The sequence below is a fragment of the Cyprinodon tularosa genome, unplaced genomic scaffold (assembly GCF_016077235.1).
Source record: "Cyprinodon tularosa strain WSP-4 unplaced genomic scaffold, ASM1607723v1 ctg980, whole genome shotgun sequence".
Taxonomy (NCBI): Eukaryota; Metazoa; Chordata; class Actinopteri; order Cyprinodontiformes; family Cyprinodontidae; genus Cyprinodon; species Cyprinodon tularosa.
In genome coordinates this window covers 133,800-148,104 of record NW_024039763.1, presented here as the reverse complement: position 1 = coordinate 148,104, position 14,305 = coordinate 133,800, and positions in this window count along the sequence as shown.

The following is a 14,305-nucleotide window of genomic DNA, read 5'->3' as shown; positions in this document are numbered from 1 at the left end:
TAAAGAAACATGTTCAGTCATCATTGCACAGCACAAAAATGGCCTAACAGGAAAGAGAATGGCAGCTAGAAAGATTGCACCTCAGTCAACAACCTATGGCATCATCAAGAACTTCAAGGAGAGAGGTTCCATTGTTGCCAAAAAGGCTCCAGAGCCCCAAAGAAAGACCAGCAAGCGGCAGGACCGTCTCTTAAAAGTGTTTCAGCTCCGGGCAAGGCCAGGTCTCAAGGAGGGCAGAAAAGAAGCCACTTCTCTCCAGGAAAAACATCAGGGACAGACTGATATTCTGCAAAAGGTACAGGGAGTGGACTGCTGAGGACTGGGGTAAAGTCATTTTCTCTGATCAATCCCCTTTCCGACTGTTTGGGACATCTGGAAAACAGCTTGTTGGGAGAAGACGAGGTGAGCGCTACCACCAGTCTGGTCTCATGCCAACTGTAAAGCATCCTGAAACCATTCATGAGTGGGGTTGCTTCTCAGCCAAGGGAGTCGGCTCTCTCACAGTCTGACCTAAAAACACAGCCATGAATAAAGAAAGGAACCAGAATGTCCTCCGAGAGCAACTTCTCCCAACCGTCCAAGAGCAGTTTGGTGATGAACAATGCCTTTTCCAGCACGATGGAGCACCTTGCCATAAAGCAAAGGTGATGTCTAACTGGCTCAGGGAACAAAACAGAGAGATTGTGGGTCTGGAAACTCCCCTGATCTTAATCCCATTAAAAACTTGTGGTCAATCATCAAGAGACGGTGGACAAACGAAAACCTAGGAATTCTGACAAAATGCAAGCATTGATTGTGCAAGAATGGACTGCTATCAGTCAGGATTTGGTCCAGAAGTTGATTGAGAGCATGCCAAGAAGAATTGCAGAGGTCCTGAAGAAGAGGGGTCAACACTGCAAATATTGACTCATTCTAACTGTCATTAAAAGCTTTTATTACTCATAATATGATTGCAATTGTATTTCTGTATGTGATGACAACATCTGACATACACATGAAAACCAGAGGGCAGAAGATCATGTGAAAATATATTTGTGTCATTCTCAATACTTTTGGCCATGACTGTAGAAGATAAATAAGGTCAAGAATAGGGCTGGGTATTTACGCCAAAGTCATGAATCGATTCGATTTTGATTCATAGAGTTCTAAATCGATTAATTTCGATTCAATCTGTTTTTACAATAATGAAAGTGGTTCAGCTGTGTTTCAGAATACTCGTGTATTCTATTTATTTCCTGTCATAGTAAAATCTCCAAACTTGTAAATCGGACACTTTAAACATAAGATGTGAACAAAGCTGTCTCAAAAGTGCAAACTTGTTTGAGAAAAGTGAAACCTCACTCGAGCAAGCAGACGTGCATGAGCTGCATTATCTCCACTGCACAAACCATATGTGCAGCATTGTCTGTAACAACTATAGGGTCATTGCTGGTCAGCCCCATTTGTTAATGTCTTCAGTCAACCTATTGGCTATATTTGCAGCTGTCTGGCGTGAAGTAATCTTGTGTGCATCTTTCCTGCTCATTTGAATGTGAACGTCCCGCACGTCACTAAAAAATCGAATCGATCTAATTTCCTAGACATCGATTTTTCAAAAATGTAAAGGAATCGATTCGAAATCGATTAAATCGATTTTTTTACCCAGCCCTAGTCAAGATTGTTTTTCTAGAGACGTTTTAGTCGCCTCAGCTTTTTAAATTCTATTCAATTTATCATAAAAGAAGTACAGTTTTGCTTTACAATCTGTCCAATAAATGCGGCCTCTTTCAGGTGTTTGGTCTGCTCAGGCTGTGATTAATGGCAATCATTGTAAAGTTTTTGTTCAGGTCCTATTTTTCCGCGTTCCTGTGAAACACTATCACAAGTACAAAGCAACAAAATTAACTCTCTGCATTTAACCCATCCCTCTGGGGAGGAGTGTCAATACTTCTGCAGCTCCAGAGATGACGCCTGTAACAAGGCCTGTAATAATTTCAATTTATTATTTTTTCAAATTATTATTTCATGTATATGGTTAAACATAGAATAATAATTTCAGATTGGTTAGAGGTGTCATTGTCTTATCGTTTATGTCGGGGAATTGTAGTCTGCTCAGTGGAGCAGTGGGTAGCACAGCTGCCTTGCAGCAAGAAGATTCTGGTTTCAAATCCTGGCCTGGACTTTTCATATTCTCCACGTGTGAATTACTAGAATAAAGTAGTAAAATTATGAGAACAGTCATAAAATTACGAGAATAAAGTCGCAATGTTATGAGATAAAGTCCCAATGAGAATTGTCATAAAATGACGAGGATAAAGTCAAAAAATTATGAGAATAAAGTAGTAAAATTATGAGAACAGTTATAAAATTACGAGAATAAAGTCAAAAAATTACTAGAATAAAGTAGTAAAATTATGAGAACAGTCATAAAATTACGAGAATAAAGTCGTAACGTTATGAGATAAAGTCCCAATGAGAATTGTCATAAAATGACGAGAATAAAGTCAAAAAATTATGAGAATAAAGTAGTAAAATTATGAGAACAGTCATAAAATTACAAGAATAAAGTCAAAAAATTACTAGAATAAAGTAGTAAAATTATGAGAACAGTCATAAAATTACGAGAATAAAGTAAAAAAATTACTAGAATAAAGTAGTGAAATTATGAGAACAGTCATAAAATTACAAGAATAAAGTCGTAACGTTATGAGATAAAGTCCCAATGAGAATTGTCATAAAATGACGAGAATAAAGTCAAAAAATTATGAGAATAAAGTAGTAAAATTATGAGAACAGTCATAAAATTACGAGAATAAAGTCGTAACATTATGAGAATAAAGTCGTAACATTATGAGAATAAACTCATAACATTATGAGATAAAGTCCCAATGAGAACAGTCATAAAATTACGAGAATAAAGTCAAAAAATTACTAGAATAAAGTAGTAAAATTATGAGAACAGTCTTAAAATTACGAGAATAAAGTCATAAAATTATGAGAATAAAGTCGTAACATTATGAGAATAAAGTCGTAACATTATGAGATAAAGTCCCAATGAGAACAGTCATTAAATTACGAGAATAAAGTCAAAAAATTATGAGAATAAAGTAGTAAAATTATGAGAACAGTCATAAAATTACGAGAATAAAGTCGTAACATTATGGAATAAAGTCCCAATGAGAATAGTCATAAAATTACGAGAATAAAGTCAAAAAATTACTAGAATAAAGTAGTAAAATTATGAGAACAGTCATAAAATTACGAGAATAAAGTCGTAACATTATGAGATAAATTCCCACATGAGAATAGTCATAAAATTACGAGAATAAAGTCAAAAAATTACTAGAATAAAGTAGTAAAATTATGAGAACAGTCATAAAATGACGAGAATAGTGATAAAATTACTAGAATAAAGTCGAAAAATTACGAGAATAGAGTTGTAACATTACGAGAATAAAGTTCTAACATTACGAAAATAAAGTCACAACATTACGAGAATAAATTCCCAACATTACGAGAATAAAGTCGCAACGAGAATAGTCATAAAATTACGAGGCTAAATTCATAACATCACGAGAATAAAGTTGTAAACTTATGAGAGGAAAAGTCGTGATGAGAATAGTCACAAAATGACGAGAACAGTCGTAAAATAACGAGAATAAAGTCGAAAAATTACGAGAATAAAGTCGAAAATTACGAGAATAAAGTCGTAACATTGCGAGAATAATGTTGTAACATTACGAGAACAAAGTCATAACAGTAAGAGAATAAAGTCGCAAAATTATGAGAATAAATTCGCAAGATTACGAGAATAAAGTCTTAAAATTAGGAAAATAAAATCCTAAAATTACGAGAAACAAGTTGTATTTTAGGACAACTCTTACAAGAAGCACTTTCTTCCCTAAAATGATGAGTGCTGAGCACTATGTGAAGTTATGCTTTGGGTCTGGTTTGACAAAAAAAAAATCTTTTAGCATCAGCATCAAATTGGGATATCAAAGTGGACTCAGGACTCAATAACCTTTATTTAAATGATTCTTTAACCTCTTTGAAATAGCTAGCAGCAAATAGACATGAGGATTCTATTAAATTATTTTTGGTCATAATTTGGTAGTTTAAATGTAATGAGCCATCTATCCACCCAGTCGCTTATTCATTGTGATAATTAGAACCTGAAATAGAAATAGTTTCCAAAAAAAACTAGGTGAAATCCCAATTTAAGATTCATAAAAAAATATTACTAGTTATGAAAAACGCGGGAATGTCTGCCTTGCCAACTGCAAGGCCTCCAAACAGATGTCCATTCCAAAACGGTCGCTGTCTCTCAGAGGGTCAATTCTTTCCTGAAGGTTGATGGAAACCTGTCTTCTGATAATTTCTGGTGTGTCTGAAATTATCACACATTCATCTGTGTCCAACGGGGTATGTACTTCCCAGTCAACCCCATAGTGTCAATCTACAAAACGCAAAAGCAGTTAAATGAAATAAATAAAAATGATAGTAGTAAATGGATAGTAAACAGTTTTACTTGTTATGGTATGATTAAGAATCCAAACGTGCTCCCAGAAAGGGTCAGTTATGGAGCTGTTTGCCAGTAACTGACCCCTAATCCACAACTGTTGAGATGATCTGCCTTGCTCCGTGGATAGGGAATGTCTGTCCTAAGCCACAGAAAACAGTTCTAAATGCTGATTTAGTCTGAGCAGCATTATGAAATGAATACAGGCCAAATCCAGTCCACTATCAGGATTCAAAGCTGCAGTGTCAGCCAGATACTCCAGGGCATAACGGTAGTTCACAGTGACAACACACCAAACGTCTCTCCATAGCCTCTCAATTCTTTGGTTATGGACACTGCGTCCTGTTATAAAACTTCTTGTTTCTATAAAGAGCAATGCATAATCAGGTGTAATTTTCTACAACAACATGATGATGTGTCATATACGGAAAGTGTTCAGACCCCTTTAAAAATGTTCACTCTTTGTTTCATTTCAGAGATTTGCTAAAATCAATGAAGTTAATTTCATTCTCATTAATGTACACTCAGCACCCCATCTGATCCTCTGTCAGATGGTTCTGCTCCATCCTCCAGCTGTGTTTAATTAAACTGATTGGACTTGATTAGGAAAGGCACACACCTGCCTATATAAGACCTTACAGCTCACAGTTCAGTCAGAGAAAACGAGAATCATGTGGTCGAAATGAGACCAAGGTTTAACTTTTTAGAGTTAATTCTAAGCGTGTGGAGAAAACCAGGCACTGCTCATCACCTGCCCAATACAATCCATACAGTGAAACATGGTGGTGGCAGCATCATGCTATGGGTGTGTTTTCAGCTGCAGGGAAAGCACGGCTGGTTTCAGTTGAAGGCAAAATGCGGTCAAGTACAGAGATATGCTGAAGAAAACCTCTTCCAGAGAGCTCAGGACCTCAGACCGGGCCGAAGGTTCACCATCCAACAAGACAATGACCCTAAGCAAACAGCTAAAATAACAAAGGAGTGGCTTGGAAACAACTCTGTGATCAGTCTTGACAGGTGTAGCCAGAGCCCTGACCTAAACCCAATTGAGCATCTATGGAGATACCTGAAAATGGCTGTCCACCAATGCTCACCATCCAACCTGACAGAACTGGAGAGGATCTGTAAGGAATAATGGCAACGGATCCCCAAATCCAGGAGGGAAAAACTTGTAGCATCATTCTCAAGAAGACTCATGGCAGTACTAGCTCAAAAGGCTGCTACTACTCAATACTAAGCAAAGGGTCTGAATACTTATCATGCTATATTTTTTTTTTCAGTTTTAAATAAATTTGCTAAAGTTTCAAAAATGTTTCTGTCAAGATGGGGTGCTGATTGTACATTAATGAGAAATAAAATGAACTTTACTCATTTTAGCAAACGGCTGCAATGAAACAAAGAGTGAAACATTTTAAGGGGTCTGAATACTTTCTGTACTAACAGTACGTAAATAAAACTATGACATGATGCTAAAGGACATACCTCCCCCTCATTCAGGATGTTCTACCATATATCGAGCTACTTCAATATTTTCTCTGCCTTTGTCACTTCGGACTCTGATGGACAAGGCAAACTTCTGTACAGCTCCCAGGAAGGCTTGAAGAACTGTGTATTGGGATCTGGAGCTGTACCACCTTTCTCCAGCAGAGTGCGCCGTGGGTCCTCCAGAGCTGGAACCTTCCAGCACACCTGAGGCGCATCTTCTCATCAGAGACCTGCCCTATATAACCTGCTTCCAGACCTTGCTTAGACGCCGCAGTGTTGACCTAGTTTGGTTAGCGACCTGAGCCTTGAACCTGAGAATCTTTGCTATCTCTTTTGATGAGATCTGATTTTAATTCTCCCTTGTTTTTGCCTCACAGGAAACCTGTCTCTACCTGAGGCTCTGGATGAGCTTAACCTGCCGAGATTGCCCTCGTAAGCCAAACCTGAAGATTCCTCTGAGGATTCCCCTGCAGCTCTTGGCTAAGAGCTGGAAACTCAGATCAAGGTCTGCCCTCAAAGTCAGAAGCAAGACGCTGAAGCAACTCTTGGACTCTGCTGAACTAACAGTCTCTGGACCCATCAGTTCCCTCTCTCTCAAAGAGAAATCCGGACTCCTTCAAGGTATTCATCTGAATATTCAAAGACTCATAACTCATCAGTTCGTTTGCTAATCAAACCATCATCTCTGCAGACTCCAGTGAACCAGCCCTGACCAGTTCCTGTTTCCAGTGCATTAATCCTGTGTATTGTGCAACAATAAACTCTGTTGAACTTTTACCCAGCTTCCGTGTGTGTTCTGCATTTTGGGCTAAGCTCAGAGACCCATCATGGCAGAACACTGCGGCCAAACACAAAGCCCAGCAGATCACCTCCGTCAGGGGCTTGAGGAGCAAGACGCTCAAATCCATGGACATGCGCAAACCCTCCGTGAGTTACATACCATGATTGAATATCAAAATCAAATGCTCCAAACATATGCTAGCTACATGGGCCGTGCTAACGCCGCGTCAGCGGCACGTCCAGTTCCGGATCCACTTCCGCCTCTAAGGTCACCAGCTGTGACGTCATCTCCTGAGTTCCTTCCCAGTCTCCCCGAAAAATTCTCAGGTAACCAGAGGGATTGTAAGGGATTTTTGTTTCAATGTCGTCTTATTTTTGAGAACTCTCCTGGCAGTTTCCCTACAGATAAGAAAAAGATAACTTTTATTTTGTCCCAACTCACTGGGCGAGCACTTGAGTGGGCGGAGGCAAGGTTCGCCTCTGAGGCCAGTTTCAGGTGTACTTTTTCTGAGTTTGTTTCAGAATTTTCCCAGGTATTTAATCAAGTCTCTGATCAAACTATTGACTCACGAGCTCTGCTGAATTTGAAACAGGGAAATTCCACAGTGGCGGAGTTTTCCATCGACTTCCGGGTCAAAGCCGCAGCCTCTGGATGGAACGAATGTGCTTTCAAAAGTGCATATTTTAAGGCACTGAATGACAATATCAAGGATGAACTAGCTACTCTCGACGAACCTGCTAGATTAGAGGATTTAATCCGCCTAATCATTAGGTTGGACAACAGACTTCGTGCTAGAAACAGCTCAAAACAAAGAAGTCTAAATTTTTCTGTGTCTGCCCCTGCATTGAATAATGCTTTTGTTTTTTCTGGATCCACAGAACCCGTTTCCAAGCCAAGGTCTAAGACCCAGACTTTATCTGTGCCTGTCCAAGTCTCTCACTCAGAGGGAACGGAAGCCGAATCCATGCAGGTTGGACACACAAGGCTAACCCCTGAGGAAAAACTATGACGTTTCAGGGGCAAATTGTGTATATACTGTGGTGAGACTGGTCATTTCATTGCTTCATGCCCAGCTAAGTCAAAAGCCGGGGCCCGTCAGAGGAACCGAGGAGTCTGACGGGCCATTTGAAAACTGAAAAGTCTCCTCATTTGATGCTACCCGCCACTCTGTTTTTCGCAAACCAGAATCTCACCTTGTCAGCTTTTATTGACTCTGGATGTGAGCGTAATCTTATAGACTCTAACCTGGTCCTGCAATCACAGATTGAAACGGTCCCGTTAACCAAGCCACTCAGTGTCTCTGCTATTGATGAAAGAAACTCCATCAAGTTACTCATCAAACACAACCTCTAAAGCTGTTGATCTCCGGAAATCATCGTGAAACGTTGACCTTTTTTGTTTTTCCTTCTACATGTTCTCCCTTGGTGCTTGGTTTCGAGTGGCTGGAACGACATAATCCCCATATCAACTGGGCTGAACGCCACATTGAGTCTTGGTCAACTTCCTGCCATGAAACATGTCTTCATTCTGCAGCTCCCGCTGTTCAGTCTCCTAGAGGTAGGGGGGAGATGGACTCTCCTGACCTTTCTTCTGTCCCTTCCGAGTATCATGATCTGGCTCCTGTCTTCAGTAAGGTCAGTGCTACGTCCCTTCCACCTCACAGACCATATGACTGTGCCATTGAGTTATTACCAGGCGCTCCCCTGCCCAGCAGTAGACTTTATAACATCTCCAAGCCTGAACGTGAAACCATGGAAAAATACATTAACGAGTCTCTTGCTGCTGGGATAATCCGTCCATCTTCTTCTCCTCTGGGTGCTGGTTTCTTTTTTGTGGGCAAGAAAGATGGTTCCTTAAGACCCTGTATAGACTACAGAGGCCTTAACCAAATAACTGTCAAAAATAAATACCCACTTCCCTTACTAGCATCAGCTTTTGAACCTGTTGAAGGGGCTACTGTCTTCACCAAGCTCGATTTAAGAAACGTTTATCACCTTCTCAGGATAAGAGAAGGTGACGAATGGAAGACAGCCTTTAAGACCCCTTTGGGCCAATTTGAGTATCTGGTTATGCCTTTTGGTCTCACAAAAACTCCTGCATGTTTTCAAGCGCGCGTCAATGATGTCCTCAGAGACTTTTTGAATATTTTTGTGTTTGTTTACATTGACGACATTTTGATCTACTTCAAGAACCTTTCTGAGCATAAGAAACATGTCCGCCTGGTCCTTCAAAGACTCTTGGAAAATAAACTTTTTGTAAAGGCTGAAAAATGTGAGTTTCACCAACCCTCTGTCACCTTTTAAGGGTTTGTGCTTGAGGGCGGGCAGGTTAAGCCATCCGAAGACAAGATAAAGGCAGTTTTGGACTGGCCGATACCTGAGAACCGCAAACAGCTGCAGAGATTCCTGGGTTTGCTAACTTCTACCGACGTTTCATCAGGAATTACAGTCAGACAGCTCTACCTCTTACAACTCTAACCTCAGTTACAAGGACTTTTCAATGGACACCTGAAGCGCAAAACGCCTTTGATAAATTAAAAACCCTGTTTTCCAGGGCTCCTGTTTTGATCCAGCCAGATCCTGCCAAACAATTTATCCTTGAAGTGGACGCCTCTGACTCTGGTGTTGGTGCAGTTTTATCCCAACAACTCGACTCTGATCAAAGGATTCACCCCTGTGCATTTTTCTCCCGTAGACTCTCACCGGCTGAACAAAACTACAATGTTGGGGACCGAGAACTTCTAGCCATCAAACTCGCCTTGGAGGAGTGGAGACACTGGCTCGAGGGGGCCGAACACCCAGTCTTGGTTTGGACCGATCACAAGAACCTAGCTTATCTCCAGTCCGCCAAGCAGGCTAACCCACGTCAATCCAGATGGTCTCTGTTTTTCTCTCGGTTCAATCTCATAATCTCTTACAGACCTGGTTCCAAGAACATCAAACCCGATTCTCTCTCTCGTCTATACTCTGCTGATCAACCCGAGACGCCTGAACCTGTTCTTCCTGCCTCCTGTACTGTTGGAGTGGTTTCCTGGGAGATCTCTGATCTCATTAACTCTGCCCTAGCTTCTGAACCTGACCCAGGTAACGGACCTCCTAATAAAACCTATGTCCCTTCCTCTGTCAGATCCCGTTTGATCCAGTGGATGCACACAGCCAAGTTTTCCGCTCACCCGGGGGTGAGCCGATCTATCGCCCTTATTTCTAGACGTTTCTGGTGGCCTTCCTTTCACAAGGATGTCAAGGAGTACGTATTGGCTTGTTCCATCTGCGCCAGAAACAAAACCTCAAATCAACCACCTTCTGGTCTGTTGCATCCCCTTCCTGTTCCTACTCGTCCCTGGTCTCACATCGCCATCGATTTTGTCACTGGTCTCCCGATCTCCAGAGGTATGTCCACTATCTTAACCATCGTTGACCGTTTCTCCAAGTCTTGTCATCTGATTCCTCTCAGGAAGTTTCCCACGGCCTTCCAGACAGCACAGCTTCTGGTGAAGCATGTTTTCCCGGCTCCATGGAATCCCACAAGAAATACTCTCCGACCGCGGACCACAGTTTATCTCCCAAGTCTGGAAGGCCTTCTGCTCAGCTCTGAATTGTAAGTCGTCACTTACTTCTGGTTACCATCCACAGTCCAACGGGCAGACGGAGAGGATGAACCAACAGCTTGAGTCCACTCTCCGCTGCCTGACCTCCAACAACCCCACTGACTGGAGTCAATACCTAACTTGGATCGAATACGCCCACAACTCACTCAAGTCAGCTTCCACCGGTCTATCTCCATTCCAGGTTAGTCTCGGTTATCAGCCTCCTCTTTTTCCTGCAGACGAGAGAGAGATTTCGGTCCGTTCAGTCAACCACCACATCCGTCGCTGTCAGAAGATCTGGAAGGACACCATCGCCACCCTCAACCGTTCATCTGTGTCCACGAAACGCTTCGCGGACTTCAAGAGACGCCCTGCCCCTGAGTACGTCATTGGCCAAGAGGTATGGCTCTCCACGCGAGACATTCCCCTCAAGGGAAACTGTCCCCCCGATTCATTGATCCCTACAAGGTTGCCCAGATCATAAACCCCTCTGCCGTACGTCTACACCTTCCTCCGAGTCTCCGCATCCATCCCACGTTCCATGTCTCCCAGATAAAACCAGTTGTTTGTTGAATTTCTGATTGCCATCAATGTGCCACAGTGCCAGGGGTGATGGTACAGAGTAAACTCTTCTCCGTATGATATTAATGCCAATCCCACGATTGCCATTGGCTCACTTCTGTCTTGGAGGGCTTCCCTACACGTCTCAATTACCCACACCTGCAAAGAATCTGTCATCACCTCAGAGGAGTATTTGAGCAGCTGACCATCATCACCTCTTCGCCAGAGTGTTTGCCAGTTTTGGGTACTCTAGCCCCTCTGAGCTTATGGTGAGTGAATCTTTGAACAGGTCCACAGCGATTTTCAAGTCCTTCCTGCTCTGGATGAAATCCTCTCGAGACGGTGAGAGTTCCACGGCTCACCTTTTTTGAATGCCTACCACTTCAAGATTTCCAGTTGACAGTCTGCTCCGCTGTTCCTTTGTGCCACCATAAGCCAACCTGTCTGCCCTTCAACGACACTTCCACCTTCAACCAGCCAAGGCCTCCAAAAACAGGAACCCCAGACCTCCCCCCAACTCTAACAATGAGTGCTAGCAAGATCAGAGCTTTATCATCTGTATATTTTCCCCACCAACCTTGAGCTCACCTAATCACTCGCTCCTTTGTGCAGTCGCTCCAGGTTTCCTGGTCGCAGGACACCCCCAAGCTGAGATAACCTGTTTTCTGTCTCCTTGTTTAAGAATAAGAAAAAATAAACTTCATAACTTTGACAATCACTCTGTGAGTGTTTCTGCATGTGGGCAAAAAGTATATGACCCATTATGACACCCACGATGGCAGTCCTCAGCCGCCAGATGTGATCATCGCAGATCTCAATCCACCAGTGTGGTTATTTTTCCCCCTAGGAAGCAAAGTACCGTCTTTACGCTGTCCAAGATGTCATTGATATCAGTGAATATTTCAGTTTGTTGAGCTCGTAATAACATGTCGTAATAACATAGATGTCCTCGTAGCATTGCTTAAGGAAATCCAAATCAAATTGTGATGCATTAGTCATTCCGTAAAAAATTCAAAAAATATCCACTGGACTTGGATTCCAAGATTTGAAGACGTTTCGCCACCTCTCCAGGAAGCTTTCTCAATTCAAATGTCTGGATCCGCAGTGAGTTTGAGTCTTATATAGACAAAGCCTTGTATCGCTTGGAAACATGCATGGACTTGGAAACCAAGTCCAGTGGATATTTTTTGAATTTTTTACGGAATGACTATGACCTGGATGACTGTGATGCATTAGCCTCAAAATTTTCAGATAATCGTCAACATTGAGTGTAGAGATACTGCATCAGTTAACGGCTGCGCTGGTCCTCTTCAGAACTATATATATTAAAAAAAAAATACAGGTATTGTTATTGTTGAAAGAAGCACCTGCAAAATAAAATCTACAGTAATATTCATTGTGAAAACTTATCAAATTGTTTGTTAAAATATTGTAAGTTTCTACTTTGTCCTTGGTAACATTGTCGTTGTGCAACCTTAATTTCTTTTACATTTCTTTGTTTTATTTGCACCATGTATTTTCTCCTACACTGTTTACATTTGATCATTGCTGCACTTTAAGAAATGTCTTTAAAGCTATACAAAATGACATTTCATTTGCGTACACTATGTATAGAAAATGACAAATGTACATTAATTTATACATATTGTTTTCTCTTTTGTTTTCTCAGATTTTAGCTTCCGATTTGAGAAATGAATAAAGGGCGATTCCACTTAATTTTGCCCTACCTGCAGCATCTTAAATCTAAGGTTTAATAAAAAAAAAAATTTCTAATGCTTTGACACGATTTGTTTTAATTTTGTATTATATAAATAAATTATCAAGTAACTTAACAGTGATCTGAAAAGTGTTGGTGTTAATGCAGACATACATGTCTTATATATTTCTAGTATAGTCTAATAATTTTAATGAGGTTATTTTTGGGAACACTGTAGTTTGATGTGTTTAAAAAGTTAATTTATAAAAATCTTTTTAAATGATGAAGTATTTAGCAGAATTAGGCTTCAGTCAGGTTAAGGTCCTTGTTGTGGTTTTCTCTTTCAAAAGAAAATCATACATGAGATACATGGCTTAAACTCAGACATAGTGGTGTATTCAGAATGTAGCATTACAGTACAGCTTTAGTATTCAGCTCCTGCAATCATTTTAATCCAGACTGTGAACAGAAACTAATCTTAAATACGCTATGACTATGGAGCCGAGGTGACAAGTGAATTTCTCCACTCTGAGATCAATAAAGTCTATGGATATGCACAGCTCAAGAAATCAGACTTTTACTACAGTTATTTGAGTAGTAAGAAGTTACTGTTACAACAGTTGTTTAATGTACGGTACTCAGAATGTACTCCTGCTTAACATTGGGGGAATGCTATCTGATGTGGTGTAAATATCATCAGGCTGCATTACCTCTGCTCAGGGGTGTGAAGTTTTTTTAACAGGGCATTCAGATCTGGTGAGTGTATGAAATTAATAACTGGGGATGTCTGATTCTGAAATCCTGTGTGTTTGGGTTGTTATAGATACTGCAACATCCATCCATCCATCCATCCATCCATCCATCCATCCATCCATCCATCCATCCATCCATCCATCCATCCATCCATCCATCCATCCATCCATCCATCCATCCATCCATCCATCCATCCATCCATCCATCCATCCATCCATCCATCCCCGGGCAAGCATGCCCATTTCCTGTCACTTGCGCAGTGAATCGTATCGCCTGCGCTGAAATACTCACCTACCCAACTGACAGACAGAATCTCACAATACATCAGCCATTCTCATCCTCCCCTGTCTCATGACAAGGCGCGCACGAGTCCTATCATGAAAAAAGGTTCATTGTGCGACCTGAGTAACGTGCAGTAATGGGGTGTCGGCAACGGTAACTGCGTTATAGTTACAGTCAAAGTAATTAGTTAGATTACTCGTTACTAAAACAAGGTAACAGCGTTAGTTACTGTAAGTATCAATGATGTTAATCCCATCACTGGTCAGCACTAAGATTGTGTTGAAAATGCGGACTGGGTTTTTATCAACAATTTATTTTCACATATAAATAAGTGGAATGGAGTTTAGTTTTAATGTCCGTCGTTTTTTAGCGCAAGAAATTGGGAATATGGAGTGAGAGCGTGTGAAGACACCGAGGTGAAGGAGTCCCACATCCAATGGGTGAGAGTTGACAGCCCTGCTGAGGTTCATAATGTGCTTCATTTTATAGAGAATTCTTCTTTGTGAAATCATATCCAAAGGTCCTCAAGGAGTTCCTACAAATGAACCTGCCTTCTTCATCTGCTTGTTGACCTTTTTTTATCCTGTGATCCGATGCAGTGACCTCATCAGATGACGGCAGAAGAGATTACGCAATCCACAACAGACTTATAGATGATGCAGC